This window comes from Lagenorhynchus albirostris, chromosome X (assembly GCF_949774975.1).
Source record: "Lagenorhynchus albirostris chromosome X, mLagAlb1.1, whole genome shotgun sequence".
Lineage (NCBI taxonomy): Eukaryota > Metazoa > Chordata > Mammalia > Artiodactyla > Delphinidae > Lagenorhynchus > Lagenorhynchus albirostris.
Genome location: NC_083116.1, coordinates 42290213 through 42310141, shown reverse-complemented (window position 1 = coordinate 42310141; position 19929 = coordinate 42290213). Strand labels below are relative to the sequence as shown.

The window sequence follows — 19929 nt, the reverse complement described above, 5'->3', positions numbered from 1 at the left end:
TATGAGGAAAGGAGAAGAAAAAGGCCCTGGTGGGAAGCTCATTGTACCTTCTGGTGGTTAGGATCACTACCCAGTTGTTTCACTGTCATTGTCACTAACCCAGTGCTTAGCACGGTGCAGGGCACACAGTTACACCAGTAAAGCATGGTAATTGCTGGATCTGTCTCTCCCTGTGCAGCTCCTCATGCCGATGGCCTTGCTCATATCAGGTGTCTGAAGGGGGCAGGTTCTGAGGATCTGTGTCCTGATGGCTTCTGAAGCTTCTACTCCAGATTCAAAGGCAACAGTCTTCAGGAGAACCCAACAGTTCACATCTTTATTTGGTTATGCCGCCTGGCTCAAGTGAGTTCACAGATCTGATAAAAGCATGCTGTGGAATAGCTCCTGTGAGGTTCACATACTAGCCTAAAAGTAGAGAAGCTACTTTGATCTTATCATGGAAGAAAAGTTTTAGCAGGTGGAACTCCATTCTATCAGCAGCTGCATGCTTTGTAATAGCCCTTGAGGTCCATTAGAAATGTCTTCTTTTGTCTGAAAGCAATTATTTGTCCAGTCTGAGGGAGGAACTTGATCTTTAACATGCATTTGGAATAAATATACCTAAATTGTTCTCACTGGGTAAATATTATTCAGTGATTCCCATGTTTCTATCAGGTGGTTGTTGAAATATGCATTTGGTTAGAAAGTCTTCCTAGCGATTTGAGATTGTAATATAGTTTCTTCCCTGGAAGCCATGTTTTTATCCATTCTATAATGAAAAGTTTTAAGAAGGCAGAAAATTTCCAAATGTAAGTTTAAAATATGTTTTAAGAATTTATATTTTTAAATAATTACTTTAGAGTGTCTTATTAATCTGCTAAAATAACCAAATACTCTTAAATATAGTTACGTTTACTTTCCCAGTACATAACAGTTTCAGCTCTTTATTACCTGGCCTCCCTCCCCTCCCTCTGCAGTGTACCGAGGTAACCACTGAACTTCTCTCACTATAGATTAGTTTTCATATCCTGGAATTTTATTCAGATGGAATCATAAAGGTTTTTTTAGTTCATTGGTTTTGGTTTGGCTTCTTTCATTCAGCCTATTTATTTCAGATTTATCCCTTTTGTTGCATGTATCAATAGTTCATTCTTTTTTATTGATGACTAGTATCCCAGTATACAGATATACTGCAATTTGTTTGAAATTTGTTGTTGTTTTTTAATTATACCTCCAGTGAATATTTGTGTATTAGTTTTTGCATGGACATATGCTTTCTTTCCCTCAGGTAAATACTTAAGAGTGCAGTGTCTGGATCATATGGTAGATGTAAGATGAACATTGTTAAGAAACTGCCAAACTGGTTGCACCATTTTTCATTCCCTCCAGGAGTGTGTGAGAGTTCCATCCTCCACAACCTTGCCAATGCTTGGGATGATCAGTCTTTTTAATTTTAGCCACTCTCATGTGGATGTAGTGGTATCAGATTGTAGTTTTAATTTGCAATTCCCTAATGATGTTGTTGAGCATAGTTTCATGTGCTTATTTGCTAATTCTATATCTTCTTTGGTGAAATTTCTATTCAAAAATTTCCCCCATTTATTTATTATAGTGTCTTTGTTTTCCTAAATGACTTTTGATAGATTTTCTATATTCTGGATATAGGTCCTTTGTCAGATATGTAATTCGCACATATTTTCTCCCACTCAGTGCCTTGACTTTTCATTCTCACACCAGTATCTTAGGAAGGGCAGTTTTTAACTTAGAAGTCCAGTGTATGTATTAGTTCACTTATGGATTATAGTTTCGGTGTCTCATTTATGAAATCTTCACCTAACCCAGGGTCACAAGGATTTTTCTCCTATATTTCGTCTAGAAGGTTGATAGCTTTAGAGTATATTTGGGTCTATGATCCATTTTGAGTGGACTTTTGTGTATAATGTGATATGTGCATCACAGTTTATATTTGTGTATATAATATCCACTTGTCCCAACACCATTTGTTGATAAGACTTATCATTTCTCCACTGAATTGCCTTTGCCTCTTTTTCAAAAATCAGTTTTCCATGTATGTTTGCATCTATTCTTGGACTCTTTATTATTTTCCTTCAATCTGCTTATCTACCTTGATTCCAATACCACACTGCCTTGATTGCCGTAGGTTTATAGTAAGTCTTCAAATCTGGGAGTGTTCATCCTTCAACCTTATTCTTTTTCAAAGTTGTTTTTCATAGTTCATGGCCTCTGCATTTCCACATGAACTTCAGAATTGGCCCATAAATTTATTTTAAAAAATATTTTCTAAGATTTTTATTGGGATTGCACTGAGTATATAGATCAATTTGGGGAGAAATGCCATCTTAACAGTACTGAATCTTCTGACCCTTAAAGACAGTTGTCTCTCCATTTATTTAAGTCTTCTTTAATTTTTCTGAGCAATGGTTTGTAGTGTTCAGTACAGGCCTTGCACATTTGTGGACAGATTATCCATAAGTATTTCAGACTTTTTGATGCTATTGTAAAGAGCATTATTTTGTAAATACAGTTTTCAATTACTATATTTTCACTGAACTGTCAGCAGCCAAATGCTTAACAATAGCCATTGCAGGAACTTTTTGGTTGAAAGCACAGGCTACCCTAGGGTGGAAAAGCTACTTAATGCATAACATGCTTTTGACTGTGTTTCTATATCAGCTTTTAGACGTTATTGGCAATGTGCTGAAGCTAGGCAGGAAAATGTCATGGAGATAATTCTACATGACATCTCCAGAAAAATTAGCCACTGAAAGAAAATAGTTACGGTAGCTTTTAACTTCATGTGTGTGGTTAGAATTGAACCAATTTAATTGTGGGGTTCTTCTTTTCTGTCCCCCAGCAAGTCTTCCTCAATGAATTCCTGGGTTATCAGGTGGTGAAACAGACAGAAGGAGAGAGCATGTATGTATATGAGCATGTACGTTTGTATGTATATTGGGGAAGCTGCCAGGAATCTTTATTATAAGGAATACTTGAGATTAATCCTGTGGTCATGTCAGTCCTGTTAACTTCCTAGCACATAATTGGAACCAAATCACAGTGGTTGTTGTTCGTTTTTTTTCCAGCTTCACTTGGCCAGCATGGTTACCATGGTGACTCAGTGACTGCTGTGGGATTTGGCACAGCTTGAACATCATTTTATAATTCTAACCTGAATTATTTATTACTATGATAGTTGTCAAGTGTTGCTTTTCTGATTTGCTCATTCCTTTCCGTTTGTTCATTGAAATTTGACTGGAGGTAGAGCTTTCTCTTCTCTCTGTTTTAATATTTATATCAGTATGACTCATAGATTCCTATTTTGCTCAGAGGGCTACCATCTGATGCTATATTTATTTTGATGCTCAAAATGTCCCAGAATTGGCCAATAGAGGTCGCTTTAAGTTGGCTTCTGTGTCTATTTGACACCTCCTTAGAATTCTTTGAACATGTACTTTGTTCTCTAAACCTGAGTATCTCCTAATGTGTAGAAAGAAAATTATGATCCCCACCTCAGAACATCCCTTTGAGGAACTGAAGAGAAAAAGTCTGATAATTACAGCCTTCAGTGTGTGGCACCTATTAGGCCCTCAGCAATGTTAGTTCCCCATTCCAACTTTGCTTACTTCATTCTGTCAATATGATGCCTCTGGCATTACCATAGTAGCATGACCTCCAGGGAGAGTACTTGGACATGTAACATAAGCAGGGATAAGCGCACATGTCCATGACCTGTGAGCCTCAGTGTCACTGCTGTGTGTGCAGAGGGGGCTGTGTGATGGAGCTGGGGAAGAGGAAAAGCATCACCGCACAGCTTCCAGTGAACTGAGAGGGAGCAGGCAGAACATCCTCACCTCTTCCCCTGTGTTTCATGTACTTTCCCTTCATCTCTCTTTCCTCTCTATTTCATGTGCTGTCTTATCTCCTTACAGTGGAACATCAGAGAAGGGTGTGGACTTCGAGTCCCAGGAGCAGGATCCAATAGAGAAGAACCAAGTGTGATGTCGAGTCTACTAGACAGGTTCCTGGAACAAGAGTGTAAGGTAAGTCACCACCCTTCCCTCCATTGTCTTCTATACATCAGGATAACAGTACTCAATGTTTCTGACCACCCAGGAGTATTGTGGGCTTTAGGTATGAGCCCATGTGGGAAAGCAATCTGTGCTCATAGGTGGGAGGGAAGGACCAGTGCACTTTCAAGTAATAACATTAACAGATACACCCCAGATATCATAGAACTCTGCATGGTAGGCATTAAATTAATGCTACACAAATGTTAGCTGTTTGGGTCAGGATTTCTCCAAGTGGGATCCTCAGAGCACTTCATTAAACTCACTTGGGGTCTTGTTAAAAATACCAGATTCCTGGGTCCACCCCAGGTCTGCTGAATCAAAACCAGGGAGGTAGAATGCGAGGTGTCTACATTTTGAGTAACATCTCTGGTGTTTCTGGTATTCATCCCATTTTAAACAGCTCTGCTGCAGATTTGCAACAAACACTTCTTAAAATTTTGAATCCTTTAATGTCTAATTTCCTTGTCAACTTCTCCTGTACCTCAGTCTTAAATATTTGTCTCTGCTCCTATATGTCAAATAGGTAACAGTTCCTTCATGTAAGTAATATTTATTCAGAGATTTATATGTGAAGCACTGAACTAGGCACCAGGGACACAGCACATAGAACAAGACAGGCAAGGTCCCTAGTGACATGCTCTGATTCACGTGCTCTCAAGGCAACTCTGGCTGCTGTGTGGGGAATGGACTGGACAGGGACAGGATAGCTATGGGGATAACCGTTAGGAGAATTTGCAGGGTCCAGGGGAGAGACGAGGGTGGATCGGCCCTGAGCTGCAGTGGTGTGCAGAGGATGGGTGGCCTGGACAGGGCCTGTTGGAGGTAGGGCAGGAGGGGCCTGCAAGTGGGTGTGCACGGGAGGTATGTGAGGATAAGGCAGGATCCTGCATGGGACCTCAGCTTTATGTTTGGCCATGTGCAGAAATGGTGGTGTATTTCCTGAAATCAGTTGTTCCAAGTACTTTGAGATATTCTCATAATTAGTTAGGTATCCAACAGTGGTTAATAGTGAAAGTTAATGATACACAAAATCTAACATTTAATGAATAGGATTCAGTTGTAAGACTATTAAGCTTTATTAAACATATGTGTAAACTATAAAACTATAAAAATATCATATTGTCAGTATTTGTTTAAAGCAGCTAGCATTTAGTGAGCTGTTATTGTGTGCCTCGCACTGTTCTAATGGTTATGTATTAACTCAGTTCTCAAAGCAGCAGCCCATGACGTAGGGACGGTTGTTTTCCCCCTTTTACAGAAGCGGTAACTGAAGCGCAGAGTGGTTCTTTCAATCTCCCAAGATCACAGAGAGCCAGGTATCCCAATATCTCTGCAGTAGAATTTTTAAAATATTGGTATTCAGGGCCATTTATCCTTGTAAAGACCAAAACACAAAGCCATATTTGTTTAGAAACGTTTCGTCTTCTACAGTAAGTACTGCACAATCCCAATTTTATACATAAGGCAATTTCATACATTGAGTGACTATAAGGTGAAGTAAGAGTATTCCAACTCACACAGTTTATAAGTGGCAGAAGGACGGTTTGGACCTGGTCTGTCTCCATAGCCCACACTCCTAACCAATACACTTAGGAAGAAGAAGGAGACATTTGTTGAACTATGTCAGCCCATGATGGGTGATGTTAGGTTAGGGCCATCCGTATCTCTTTGGGTGGAAACTATGCTTCGTTAGGCATTTTGCCATGTACCAGATGGTATTTATTTAATAAAAAGGTAATGATTATAGGAAAAAAATGTTAAAGATGAACAAAGCCAGACCCTAGTTAAAGTGGTAAGGACATATTTTAATCAGTAATATACTATTATGACAGGGAAAAGAGTCCAGCGTGAACTGACCCCAACTTCAATTTGTACAGAGGTGACTAGGCTTTTCAAAGTGAGCATGAGGGAAAAGAGAGGGGGTAAGTAGTGACCAATACAACCAGGGAAGTAAAAATTACAAAAAACAGGAAAGGGGTGTTCATCCATGTGAAACCCATTTGGGTTTCTAACTGGCACTTGAATTCAAGTTAGATTTCTACCCTCCCACAGAGTCTGGGAGAGAAGGTCCTCTCCTCCTGTGTTAGCTGGAACAAATAGTAAATTGTCCTGGAAGGCTTGAGTGTTCTCAGACAATCACTTTAAGGGAATTTAGGGTCATCTTAGGGATGCAGCCTTGAGCTGTTAGAAACTACGTTAGTGTTTTGTTCAAGACTATTGGCCAGGTTGAGGCCTGGTTCAAAAGAGAGCTAAGAGGAGTGTAACTAGTGTTTGGTCAAGGAGAGAATCTTTTTCAAGGGCAATAATTATTTATTTATTTATTTTTATTGAAGTAGAGTTGATTTACAATGTTGTGTTTGTTTTGGTGTAAGCAAAGTGATTCAGTTTTATGCATATATATATATGTATATATTTGTTTCCATATTCTTTTCCATTATGGTATATTATAAGATATTGAATATAGTTCCCTGTGCTATATGGTAGGACCTTGCTGTTTATCTATTTTAGATACAGTAGTTTTTATCTGTTAATCCCAAACTCCTAATTTATCTCTCTCCCCCAACATCCCCTTTGGTAACCATAAGTTTGTTTTCTATGTCTGTGAGTCTATTTCTGTTTCGTAAATAAGTTCATTTATATTATATTTTAGATTCCACATATAAGTGATATCATACAGTATTTGTCTTTTTCTTTCTGACTTACTTTACTTAATATGATAATCTCTAGTTGCATCCATGTTGCTGCAAATGGCATTTTTTCATTCTTTATTATGGCTGAGTAGTACTCCATTGTATATATGTACCACATCTTTATCCATTCATAGGTCAATGGGCATTTATGTTGCTTCAATGTCCTGGCTATTGAAAATAGTGCTGCAGTGGACATAGGGGTGCATGTATCTTTTCGAATTATGGTTTTCTCTGGATATATGCCCAGGAGTGGGATTGCTGGATCATATGGTAGCTTTATTTTTAGTTTTTTAAGGAAGCTCCATACTGTTTTCCATAGTGGCTGCACCAATTTACATTCCCACCAAGAGTATAGGAGGGTTCCTTTTTCTCCACACCTTCTGCAGCATTTATTATTATTATTATTATTTTTGCAGTATGCGGGCCTCTTACTGTTGTGGCCTCTCCCGTTGCAGAGCACAGGCTCCGGACGCACAGGCTCAGTGGCCATGGCTCACAGGCCTAGCTGCTCCGCAGCATGTGGGATCTTCCCAGACCGGGGCACGAACCCGTGTCCCCTGCATTGGCAGGCGGACTCTCAACCACTGCGCCACCAGGGAAGTCCAGAATTTATTATTTGTAGACTTTTTAATGATGGCCATTCTTACCAGAGTGAGGTGATATTTCACTGTAGTTTCGATTTACATTTCCCTAATAATTAGCAATGTTGATCATCTTTTCATGTGGTTTTTGGCCATCTGTATGTCTTCTTTGGAGAAATGTCTATTTACGTCTTCTGTCAAGGGCAATAATTATAAAAACAAATGGATAAAGGGAATAATAATTATAGTTCCTATGCATTAGACAATTTGGATGTTAAAATAATTACTTGGACTTCCATTATGAATTATTTTCCCTTTTATGAACTCAAGGTGCTTTTCAAATGGGAATCACATTGCTCTGTGCTCTAGGCTTCACTGGTTGGGAGGCAGGGATGGTCTGATAGGTGAGGCCAGAGGAAAAATTCCTGGAAATAGGCAGCATGTACTCTTGAGTATGGTTCCTTTTAATCAACATGATGTATGTATGAGTGATTTACGTTACTGTCATCTAGAGTTGTAGATCATTCATTCTCATTAGTGTATAGTATATTATTACATCGTGTGGATATTTCATAATATATGTATCTGAACTTTTTATGATGACCATTCTGAGTGTTGTCAGGTGATACCTCATTGTAGTTTTCATTTGCATTCCTCTAATGATTAGTGCTGTTGAGCACCCTTTCATGTATTTGTTGGCAATCTGTATATCTTCTTTGGAGAAATGTCTATTTAGGTCTTCTGCCCATTTTTGAATTGGGTTGATTGATTTTTTGCTATTGAGCTACATGAGCTGCTTGTATATTTTGGAGATTAATCCTTTGTCAGTTGCTTCATTTGCAAATATTTTCTCCTATTCTTAGGGTTGTCTTTTTGTCTTGTTTATGGTTTCCTTTGCTGTGCAAAAGCTTTTACGTTTCATTAGGTCCCATTTGTTTATTTTTGTTTTTATTTCCATTTGTCTAGGAGGTGGGTCAAAAAGGATCTTGCTGTGAATCATGTCATAGAGTGTTCTGCCTATGTTTTCCTCTAAGAGTTTTAGAGTGTCTGTTCTTACATTTAGGTCTTTAATCCATTTTGAGTTTATTTTTGTGTATGGTGTCAGGAAGTGTTCTAATTTCATTCTTTTACATGTAGCTGTCCAGTTTTCCCAGCACCACTTACTGAAGAGGCTATCTTTTCTCCGTTGTATATTCTTACCTCCTTTGTCAAAGATAAGGTGACCATACTGTGTGGGTTTATCTCTGGGCTTTCTATCCTGTTCCATTGATCTATCCTTCTGTTTTTGTGCCAGTACCATACTGTCTTGATTACTGTAACTTTGTAGAATAGTCTGAAGTCAGGGAGCCTGATTCCTTCAGCTCTGTTTATCTTTCTCAAGATTGCTTTGGCTATTTGGGGTCTTTTCTGTTTCCAAACAAATTGTAAAACTTCTTGTTCTAGTTCTGTGAAAAATGCCGTTGGTAATTTGATAGGGATCACATTGAATCTGTAGATTGCTTTGGGTAGTATAGTCAATTTCACAGTATTCATTCTTCCAATCCAATCACATGGTATACCTCTTCATCTGTTTGCATCATCTTTAATTTCTTTCCTCAGTATCTTAAGTTTTCTGCGTACAGGTCTTTTGCCTCCTTAAGTAGGTTTATTCCTAGGTATTTTATTCTTTTTGTTGCAATGGTAAATGAGAATGTTCCCTTAATTTCTCTTTCAGATTTTTCGTTGTTAGTGTAAAGGAATGCAAGAGATTTCTGTGCATTAATTTTGTATCCTGCTACTTTACCAAATTCATTGATTAGCTATAGTAGTTTTCTGGTGGCATCTTTAGGATTTTCTGTGTATAGCAGCATGTCATCTGCAAACAGTGACAGTTTTACTTCTTCTTTTCCTATTTGTATTCCTTTTATTTCTTTATCTTCTCTGATCACTGTGGCTAAAACTTCCAAAACTATGTTGAAAAATAGTGGTGAGAGTCAGCACACTTGTCTTCTTCCTGATCTTAGTGGAAATAGTTTCAGTTTTTCACCATTGAGAATGAATTTGGCTGTCGGTTTATTGTATATGGCTTTTATTATATTGAGGTAGGTTCCCTCTCTGCCCACTTTCTGGAGAGTTTTTATCATAAATGGGTGTTGAATTTTGTCAGAAGCTTCTTTTACATCTACTGAGATGATCATATGGTTTTTATCCTTCAGTTTGTTAGTATGGTGTATCACATTGATTGATTTGCATATATTGAAGAATTCTTGCATTGCTGGGATAAACCCCATTTGATCATGGTGTATGATCCTTTTAATGTGCGGTTGGATTCTGTTTGCTAGTACTTTGTTGAGGATTTTTGCATCTATGTTCATCAGTGATATTGGCCTGTAGTTTTCTTTTTTTGTGACATTTTTGTCTGGTTTTGGGGTCAGGGTGATGGTGGCCTCGTAGAATGAGTTTGGGAGTGTTCCTCCCTCTGCTATATTTTGGAAGAGCTTGAGAGGATGGGTGTTAGCTCTTCACTAAATGTTTGATAGAATTCACCTGTGAATCCGTCTGGCCCTGGGCTTTTGTTTGTTGGAAAATTTTTAATCACAGTCTCAATTTCAGTGCTTGTGATTGGTCTGTTCATATTTTCTATTTCTTCCTGATTCAGTCTTGGAGGGTTGTACTTTTCTAAGACTTTGTCCATTTCTTCCAGGTTGTCCATTTTATTGGCATATAGTTGCGTGTAGTAGTCCCTCATGATCCTTTGTACTTCTGCAGTGTCAGTTGTTACTTCTCCTTTTTCATTTCTAATTCTGTTGATTTGAGTCTTCTGCCTTTTTCTCCTGATAAGTCTGCCTAATGGTTTATCAATTTTGTTTATCTTCTCAAAGAACCAGACGTTAGTTTTATTGATCTTTGCTATTGTTTTCTTCATTTGTTTTTCATTTATTTCTGATCTGATCTTTATGATTTCTTTCCTTCTGCTAAATTTGGGGGTTTTTGCTCTTGTTTCTCTAATTGCTTTAGATGTAAGGTTAGGTTGTTTATTTGAGATGTTTCTTCTTTCTTGGGGTAGGATTATATTGCTATAAACTTCCCTCTTAGAACTGCTTTTCCTGCATCCCATAGGTTTTGAGTCATCGTGTTTTCATTGTCATTTGTTTCTAGGTGTTTTTTGACTTCCTCTTTGATTTCTTAAGTGACCTCTTAGTTATTTAGTAGCTTATTGTTTAGCTTCCATGTGTTTGTGTTTTTTACAGTTTTTTTCCTGTAATTGATATCTAGTCTCATAGTTGTGGTCGGAAAAGATGCTTGATATGATTTCAATTTTCTTAAATTTACCAAGGCTTGATTTGTGACTCAAGGTGTGATCTATCCTGGAGAATGTTCCGTTTGCACTTGAGAAGAAAGTGTATTCTGTTGATTTTGGATGGAATGTACTGTAAATATTGATTAAGTCAATTTGGTCTAATTGTCATTTAAAACTTGTGTTTCCTTATTTATTTCCTGTTTGGATGGTCTTTCCATTGGTGAAAGTGGGGTGTTAAAGTCCCCAAATATTACTGTGTTACTGTCGGTTTCCCCTTTTATGGTGTTAGCATTTTCCTTATGTTTTGAGGTGCTCCTATGTTGGGTGTGTAAATATTTACAATTGTTATATCTTCTTCTTGGATTGATTCCTTGATCATTATATAGTGTTCTTCCTTGTCTCTTGTCTTTATTTTAAAGTCTATTTTGTCTGATATGAGTATTCCTCCTCCAGCTTTCTTTTGATTTCAATTTGCATGGAATATCTTTTTCCATCCCCTCACTTTCAGTCTGTATGAGTCCCTAGATCTGAAGTGGGTCTCCTGTAGACAGCATATATATGGGTCTTGTTTTTGTATCCAGTCAGCCAGTCTGTGTCTTTTGGTTGGAATATTTAATGCATTTATATTTAAGGTAATTATTGATATGTATGTTCCTATTACCATTTTCTTAATTGTTTTGGGTTTGTGGGGTTTTTTTAATTTATTAAATTTATTTATTTTTGGCTGTGTTGGGTCTTTGTTGCTGTGCATGGTCTTTCTCTAGTTGCGGCGGGGGTTGTCCCCCTTCATTGTGGTGTGCAGCCTTGTCATTGTGTTGGCTTCTCTTGTTGCGGAGCATGGGCTCTAGGCATGCTTGGGCTTCAGTAGTTGTGTTGCATGGGCTCAGTAGTTGTGGCTCGCCGGCTCTAGAGTACAGGCTCAGTAGTTGTGGTGCACGGGCTTAGTTGCTCCACAGCATGTGGGATCTTTCCAGACCAGGGCTCAAACACGAGTCCCTTGTATTGGCAGGTGGATTCTTTTTTTTTTTTTTTTTTTTTTTTATTTAATTTTTATTTTTTATTTTTTTTATTTTTTTACATCTTTATTGGGGTATAATTGCTTTACAATTGTGTGTTAGTTTCTGCTTTATAACAAAGTGAATCAGTCATACATAAACATATGTTCCCATATGTCTTCCCTGTTGCGTCTCCCTCCCTCCCACCTTCCCCATCCCACCCCTCCAGGCTGTCACAAAGCACCGAGCCAATATCCCTGTGCCATGCGGCTGCTTCCCACTAGCTATCTACCTTACTGCGTTTGTTAGTGTGTATATGCCCATGACTCTCTCTCGCCCTGTCACAGCTCACCCTTCCCCCTCCCCATAACCTCAAGTCCGTTCTCTAAGAGGTCTGCGTCTTTATTCCTGCTTTACCCCTAGGTTTTTCATGACATTTTTTTTCTTAAATTCCATATATATGTGTTAGCATACGGTATTTGTCTCTCTCTTTCTGACTTACTTCACTCTGTATGACAGACTCTAGGTCTATCCACCTCATTACAAATAGCTCAATTTCGTCTCTTTTTATGGCTGAGTAATATTCCATTGTATATATGTGCCACATCTTCTTTATCCATTCATCCGATGACGGGCACTTAGGTTGTTTCCATCTCCGGGCTATTGTAAATAGAGCTGCAATGAACATTTTGGTACATGTCTCTTTTTGAATTATGGTTTTCTCAGGGTATATGCCCAGTAGTGGGATTGCTGGGTCATATGGTAGTTCTATTTGTAGCTTTTTAAGGAACCTCCATACTGTTCTCCACAGTGGCTGTATCAATTTACATTCCCACCAACAGTGTAAGAGGGTTCCCTTTTCTCCACACCCTCTCCAGCATTTATTGTTTCTAGATTTTTTGATGATGGCCATTCTGACTGGTGTGAGATGATATCTCATTGTAGTTTTGATTTGCATTTCTCTAATGATTAGTGATGTTGAGCATTCTTTCATGTGTTTGTTGGCAGTCTGTATATCTTCTTTGGAGAAATGTCTATTTAGGTCTTCTGCCCATTTTTGGATTGGGTTGTTTGTTTTCTTGTTATTGAGCTGCATGAGCTGCTTGTAAATTTTGGAGATTAATCCTTTGTCGGTTGCTTCATTTGCAAATATTTTCTCCCATTCTGAGGGTTGTCTTTTGGTCTTGTTTATGGTTTCCTTTGCTGTGCAAAAGCTTTGAAGTTTCATTAGGTCCCATTTGTTTATTTTTGTTTTTATTCCCATTACTCTAGGAGGTGGGTCAGAAAGGATCTTGCTTTGATTTATGTAATAGAGTGTTCTGCCTATGTTTTCCTCTAAGAGTTTGATAGTTTCTGGCCTTACATTTAGGTCTTTAATCCATTTTGAGCTTATTTTTGTGTATGGTGTTAGGGAGTGATCTAATCTCATACTTTTACATGTACCTGTCCAGTTTTCCCAGCACCACTTATTGAAGAGGCTGTCCTTTCTCCATTGTACATTACTGCCACCTTTATCAAAGATAAGGTGTCCATATGTGCATGGGTTTATCTCTGGGCTTTCTATCCTGTTCCATTGATCTATCTTTCTGTTTTTGTGCCAGTACCATACCGTCTTGATGACTGTAGCTTTGTAGTATAGTCTGAAGTCAGGGAGCCTGATTCCTCCGGTTCCTTCTTTCGTTCTCAAGATTGCTTTGGCTATTCGGGGTCTTTTGTGTTTCCATACAAATTGTGAAATTTTTTGTTCTAGTTCTGTGAAAAATGCCAGTGGTAGTTTGATAGGGATTGCATTGAATCTATAGATTGCTTTGGGTAGTAGAGTCATTTTCACAATGTTGATTCTTCCAATCCAAGAACATGGTATATCTCTCCATCTATTTATATCATCTTTAATTTCTTTCATCAGTGTCTTATAATTTTCTGCATACAGGTCTTTTGTCTCTTTAGGTAGGTTTATTCCTAGATATTTTATTCTTTTTGTTGCAATGGTAAATGGGAGTGTTTTCTTGATTTCACTTTCAGATTTTTCATCATTAGTATATAGGAATGCCAGAGATTTCTGTGCATTAATTTTGTATGGCAGGTGGATTCTTAACCACTGCACCACCAGGGAAGCCCCTTGGGTTTGTTTTTATAGGGCTTTTCTTTCTCTTGTGTTTCCTGCCTAGAGAAGTTCCTTTAGCTTTGGTTGTAAAGCTGTTTTGGTGGTGCTGAATTCTTTTAACTTTTGCTTGTCTCTAAAGCTTTTGATTTCTCCATCGAATCAGAATGAGATCCTTGCTGGGTAGAGTAATCTTGGTTGTAGGTTTTTCCCTTTCATCACTTTAAATATGTCCTGCCACTCCCTTCTGGCCTGCCAAGTTTCTGATGAAAGATCAGCTGTTAACCTCATGCAAATTCCAGTGTATGTTATTTGTTGCTTTTCCTTTGCTGCTTTTAATAATTTTTCTTTGTGTTTAATTTTTGTTAGTTTGATTAATATGTGTCTCGGCATGTTTCTCCTTGGGTTTATCCTGTATGGGACTCCCTGCACTTTCTGGACGTGATTGAGTATTTCCCTTCCCATGTTGGGGAAGTTTTCGACTATATTCTCTTCAAATATTTTCTCAGACCCTTTCTTTTTTCTGCTTCTCCTGGGATGCCTATAATGCTAATGTTGGTGCCCTTAATGTTGTCCCAGAGGTCTCTAGACTGTCGTCCATTCTTTTCATTCTTTTTTCTTTATTCTGCTCTGTGGCAGTTATTTCCACCATTCTATCTTCTAGCTCACTTATCCGTTCTTCTGCCTCAGTTATTCTGATATTGATTCCTTCTAGAGTATTTTTTCATTTATTGTGTTGTTCATTACTGTTTATTTGCTCTTTAGTTCTTCTAGTTCCTTGTTAAACATTTCTTGTATTTTCTCTATTCTATTTCCGAGATTTTGGATCATCTTTACTATCATTACTCTGAATTCTTTTTCAGATAGATTGCCTATTTCCTCTTCATTTATTTGGTTTTGTGGGTTTTTATCTTGCTCCTTTGTCTGCAAGATATTTCTCTGTCTTCTCTTTTTGCCTAACTTACAGTATTTGAGGTCTCCTTTCCCTAGGCTGAAGAGGTGTAGTTCCTCTTGCAACCCCCGGTGGTGGGGTTGACCCAGTGTGTTGTGTAGGCTTCCTGATGGGAGGGCTGGCTGCCTGTGTTCTGGTGGGTGGAGCTAAGTCTTTTCCCTCTGATGAGCAGGGCCCGTATCAGGTGATGAGTTTTGGGGTGTTTGTGAGCTTAGTATGACTTTAGATAGTCTGTGTGCTGATGGGTGTGTTTGTGTTCCTGTCTCTCTTGCTGTTTGGTGTGAGGTGTCCAGCGCTGGGAGTTGCAGGCAGTTGGGTGGAGCTGGGTCTTGGATTCAGAGAGAGGCCTCCATGAGAGCCCTCAGTGATTAATCTTCCCTGGGGCCAGAAATTCTCTACTGTTCCAGCGTCCTGGACTTGGTGCTCCCACCCCAGATCCTCAGGCCCAACTTCCGGTCGAGGAACCAAGACCCCACAAGTCACTCGTCCTGGCAGTAAAGGGGATTAAAAAAAAATGAGTAACAAAAACCCAGACAAATGGTAAAAAGTAGAATCAAACCAACAGAAACAAGGAAACACACACACACACACACACACACACACACACACACACACACACAAGAAACAAAAACAGAACCAAATAAAACAGAAAGCAAGAGAACAACCACAAAAACAAAAGAACCAAAGAACAAAATCACCAATTTAAAAGAAAAGTAAAAAAAAAAAAAAACCAAAAACGAAACCAAAGCAGAGTACCAACTGATATGTGAAGCTAAGAAAAAACAAACTGACAAAAATGATTTTAAAAAATTAAAAAAAGAGAAAGGGGAAACAAGACAGAACAATAGAAAAGCAATGCAGAAATAGAAACATAAAAAATAAAAAATATATATATTAAAGAACGAAAAAAAAGACAAAAAAGCCCCCAGAGAAATGGTAAAAACGAAATCAAACAAACAAAAAGAGAAACAAGGAAACACACACATGCAAAAGAAACAAAAACAGAACCAAATAAGACAAAAAGCGAGAGAACCACCAGACAAACAGAACCCCCAAACAAAATCAAACAATTTGAGTCAGAACTAAGAAAAACACAAAACCTAAAAACAAAACCATAGCAGCGTGCCAATTGAAGAATAAAGCAAGGAAACAGAATAATCTGATAAAACTGATTTTAAAAAAATAAAATAAAATGAAAAGGGAAAAAACACAGAACAACAGAAGAGGAAAGTAGAAATGGAAATATATAAAAAATTAAAATTTGTTATAAAACACGAAGATCTCAAAAGACTGAATAAAAATTTTTTTTTAATATGAAAACAGGGACTTCCCTGGTGGTGCAGTGGTTATGAATCTGCCTGCCAATGCAGGCGACATGGGTTAGAGCCCATGACCAGGAAGATCCCACACGCCGCGGAGCAACTAAACCCATGTGCCACAACTAATGAGTCTGTGCTCTAGAGCCTGCGAGCTACAACTACTGAGCCTGTGTGCCACAACTACTAAAGCTCGCACACCTAGAGTATGTGCTTCGTAACAAAAGAAGCCACTGCAATGAGAAACCCACGCACCGCAATGAAGAGTAGCCCCCGCTCGCCGTAACTAGAGAAAGCCTGCATGCAGCAATGAAGACCCAAGGCAGCCAAAAGTAAATAAATAAGTAAACAAATACTAAAACAACAACAAACAAACAAAAAACAAACAAAAAAGAGTGCTTATATAAATTAAGTATACTTTTTTCAGAAGTATAGAAACTAACTGAAATATTTTTCAAATTCAAGTGATCTAGGTTAATCTTTAGTAAATAAAAAGCTAAATTTGTTGGTTTAATTAAAATAAACACATCAGAGTAATCATTATTAAATATAATGCAGATATACAACTTTCATTTTATCTGGGTATAGTAGTCATAAGTTCAAGTTATTTGTTGGCAAGAAAAATAAATTAAGATTCTTTAAAACGTGGCAACAGGTCCAAAATGGAGTCACTTATGGTAAGCCCCACCAAACCAAGACTTCATTACTGTTTTGGCTTTCCCAGAAATGGAACCTTATACCAGTCAATCAGGAATTGCCTGATCAGCACTTGTTTGGTAATCTGCCTAATAAATCTCTTCTGTCCTCTGAAGAAAAGTAATCTGACAATAACCAATCTACTTTGTTGCCTATATAACTTCCTTATTCCTACTCTCTTCCATGTATAAGTCATTTTCTACAGCTCTTCAGAGCTACTTTCTATCTGCTAGATTGGATACTGCCCAATTCATAAGTCACTGAATAAAGCCAATAAGATCTTTAAAATATATTCAGTTGAATTTTGTTTTTTAACAAGATGATGGTTAGCTGTTTAATGCCTCATGAAATTTTCATGAGTAATCTAACATAATTGTTAAGAATAAGTAAATTAAATAGAGGTAAGTAAGATAAAAGTTTACAAATAAATATTTCAATAATAACTATGCTTTATGGTATATCTACTTAAAAATAGTCTCCAAAATCTTTTTGGTAACTTGAAACCTTAAAGTAACTAAATTAAGTTAAATGATGAATATTCATTGAATATCTAGATAATTTCCATATAAGATAATATACTGAAACATTGGTTACTGAACATAGGCTTACCTACTTTTTATTACAGAGGAACCAAAGATATTTGGGTCAATTAGTCAATATATTTTATGGCAAATTAAAAAAATTTACTATGAAGAGGAATATACTTCTAGAAATTATGAAATGTATCTATAAATTTGCTAATCCACAGAATGGTAATGTAACAGGCAGTCCACGATTACTTCTTGGTTTTAACTAGAAATTAAGAATTCTAAGGGTTAAGAATTCTTATCAGTATATGTAATTAAAACTTTCAAAGTAATAAGGGCAAAAGAAAACAACTGTTTATGAAAAGTGGGTAAGGATATTAGAATGTGTTTTTTGAATAAGGAAAGGTATGAAGGACATGTTTTTTTCCTGAGGGAAAAGGAAAGTAATTTTGTCCTAAAGTAGACTGGCTGGTTGTTCCAGAATGAAAGAGAAGAGAAAATACAGTACAAAACCTGAATGTATAGAAGGTTTGTGGAAAAGGACTCTTGAGAAAATAATTGTATGTGTGGTCAAGCTTGTTAAATTGGAATGAATTTATTTTTGTTTTTAAAGAGTGAGTCTTAATATCAAAATTACATTGGTGTAAAATCAGAATTTGGTTTTCTCTCTGTTAAAAAAAAACATTTTCTTGGACTATTGGTCTTATCTTGATAAGCTGTTGGGAAAGGTTTTTCTTTACCTTTTCGTAGTCTGCCTGGTCAACAAAGATTTTATGTCATGCCAAAATGATTTCCTCTGCTTCTTGTTGTCTTTATCAGGTCTTTGGTTACTTGGGAAAACTGAGTCTTCTCGATATTAAAAGTGTGAAGTTTTCTTCACAACTATGTCACCTTCTGTATTTGCCTTTAAAATCTTCTATTGTCACTTTGGTTAAATAAATAATTAGTTATTTCATAATGATCTATGATCCTATTTAATCAAATGCTCAAACCTTTTGACATTTTTGACAACTTCCCAAAACCAAATTATGAATGGAATCTTTTTAACCTTAAATTAACTTTGAGATTTCCCAGAGGGCTTCCGGAAAATCTCAAAGGTTTTGTCTCTCACCTGGTAAGATGTTAAAATTATTAGGTTTATTGGATATGGTGAAATACATGGGAAGCATTGTCAAATAAGTGATACTAAACCTTCTTAGGTTATATCTGTATGGATATATGTTTTTAATATGTGTTCCAGAAATTGTATGAAAGTCCTAGAAATCTAGTATGTCCTCGTATAATGTTATCAGTCATAATTCTGGTTATTATCTTGATATATGTTATGTCACATAAATAACCAAATTTCATAGTCAATTTCATTATAATAAACTCTCATCAGGTATTTAATCATGGGCATTTAAAATGTTTTTTGTCATTTACAGACAGTTGTTGTTTTACTCTGATGCTTTTGCAAAAGTGATTCATCTTCAGAGAGATTCATGGAGAAAACTCTGAAAAGTACTATAGAATACAGGTTTCTGAAAAGTTTAAGGACATACTACTGACTGGGTAAGAATTTCCAGAGCTCTAATGGAAAAACTAGATTCAAGTAGAACAAGAATTAATAACATGGGTTGAATGAACTGATGGGGATGATTATAATTTTTATGACTTTTTATGTGAAACACTGCTGGTTCTTTAATGTTTTTATTTACAAGTTTAAAGAAACCTTTTTCTTTTAAGCTGTCTATGATGTATAGCAATTTGATAAAGTATACCTTTGTAAACAGAATTGAAACATTTCATTTTTCTCCGTATCTGATCCCTCCAGAATTAGGAAATTTGTTGAGTGTTCTTATTTTCATGGCTATTTAGTTATTTGTATAAATTCAGTAAGAATCTGTTTTTAGAATACAATTTGAAACATTGTTTATATTATGGCTTTGACAGAATATCATAATTCAGAATATGCATAGAATATAGACCACACAACTTTAAGGAACTGAGGCTGACTTTATGGAGCCAGTAAAGCCTCTTGGAAAACCAGCCTGTTACCTTGCTTGCTGCGTTCCCAGCAGCTTTCCCAGGTAAGGAAGGAAGGTCTCTTCCTGCAGGCCCGGAAACCTCAAGAAATTGAGGAGACTTCAAGAAGAAAGGAATTAACCCAGATCTATAGGTATTGTAGGCAAAGTTTGATGGCAAGTCTCAGGCTTGGCTTCTTAGCCTCAAGAGGCTTTTAAATGTCCAACTGAGATTCCTTATAAAAAGTTCCAGCAAAGAAAAATTTAAAATAGCCTCTGTGGCCAGTCACTACTCTTGCTACAGTTATGTAAACATCAGGCCAAGTTTAATGAGACTAGACCTGTTTTGCAAACAAATTGGTCTTACTGTGATTATCTTTAATAGAAGTGAGAGAGTGGTTGTAGAGAGAAGAAGATGTTTAGTAAAAAAGTATAAGACATCCTTGTGGATATCAGGTTCTATTCATGTTCATTATCTTTGAGGTTTTGTTATCTACCTGTAAATTGGACTGGATCCTGAATTCTTCCAGTTTCCTCAGATACTGGCTACAACTCTCCAAACTAACACTTCCAATTTTCTCCCACCCTTCTGACCTGAAATCAATAAGAACAAAGACTTCCTTTCAACCTCCTTGAAAGGGATCATACCATGTCCCCCTCACTATCCAGATAGCAGCCAAACTGCAGGCACTCGAATCTTGACCCAAGATTCAAGAGTCAA

General features: G+C 37.1%; 1 protein-coding gene and 1 long non-coding RNA gene across 3 annotated transcripts in view; one reads left to right on the top strand and one right to left on the bottom strand.

The window, feature by feature from the left end:
* LOC132512911 (nuclear RNA export factor 3-like) overlaps positions 1-19929 on the bottom strand; it is a 482492-nt gene that overhangs the window by 212273 nt on the left and 250290 nt on the right. The window lies entirely within an intron of this gene.
* On the top strand, positions 190-18877 carry LOC132513659 (uncharacterized). 2 transcript variants are annotated; one of them, XR_009538511.1, is made up of 4 exons: positions 190-342; positions 2855-2916; positions 3927-4037; positions 18630-18877. It is a non-coding gene; the product is annotated as an uncharacterized LOC132513659 (long non-coding RNA). The 2 variants fall into 2 exon arrangements; XR_009538512.1 differs by lacking the exon at positions 18630-18877 and adding an exon at positions 15990-16214.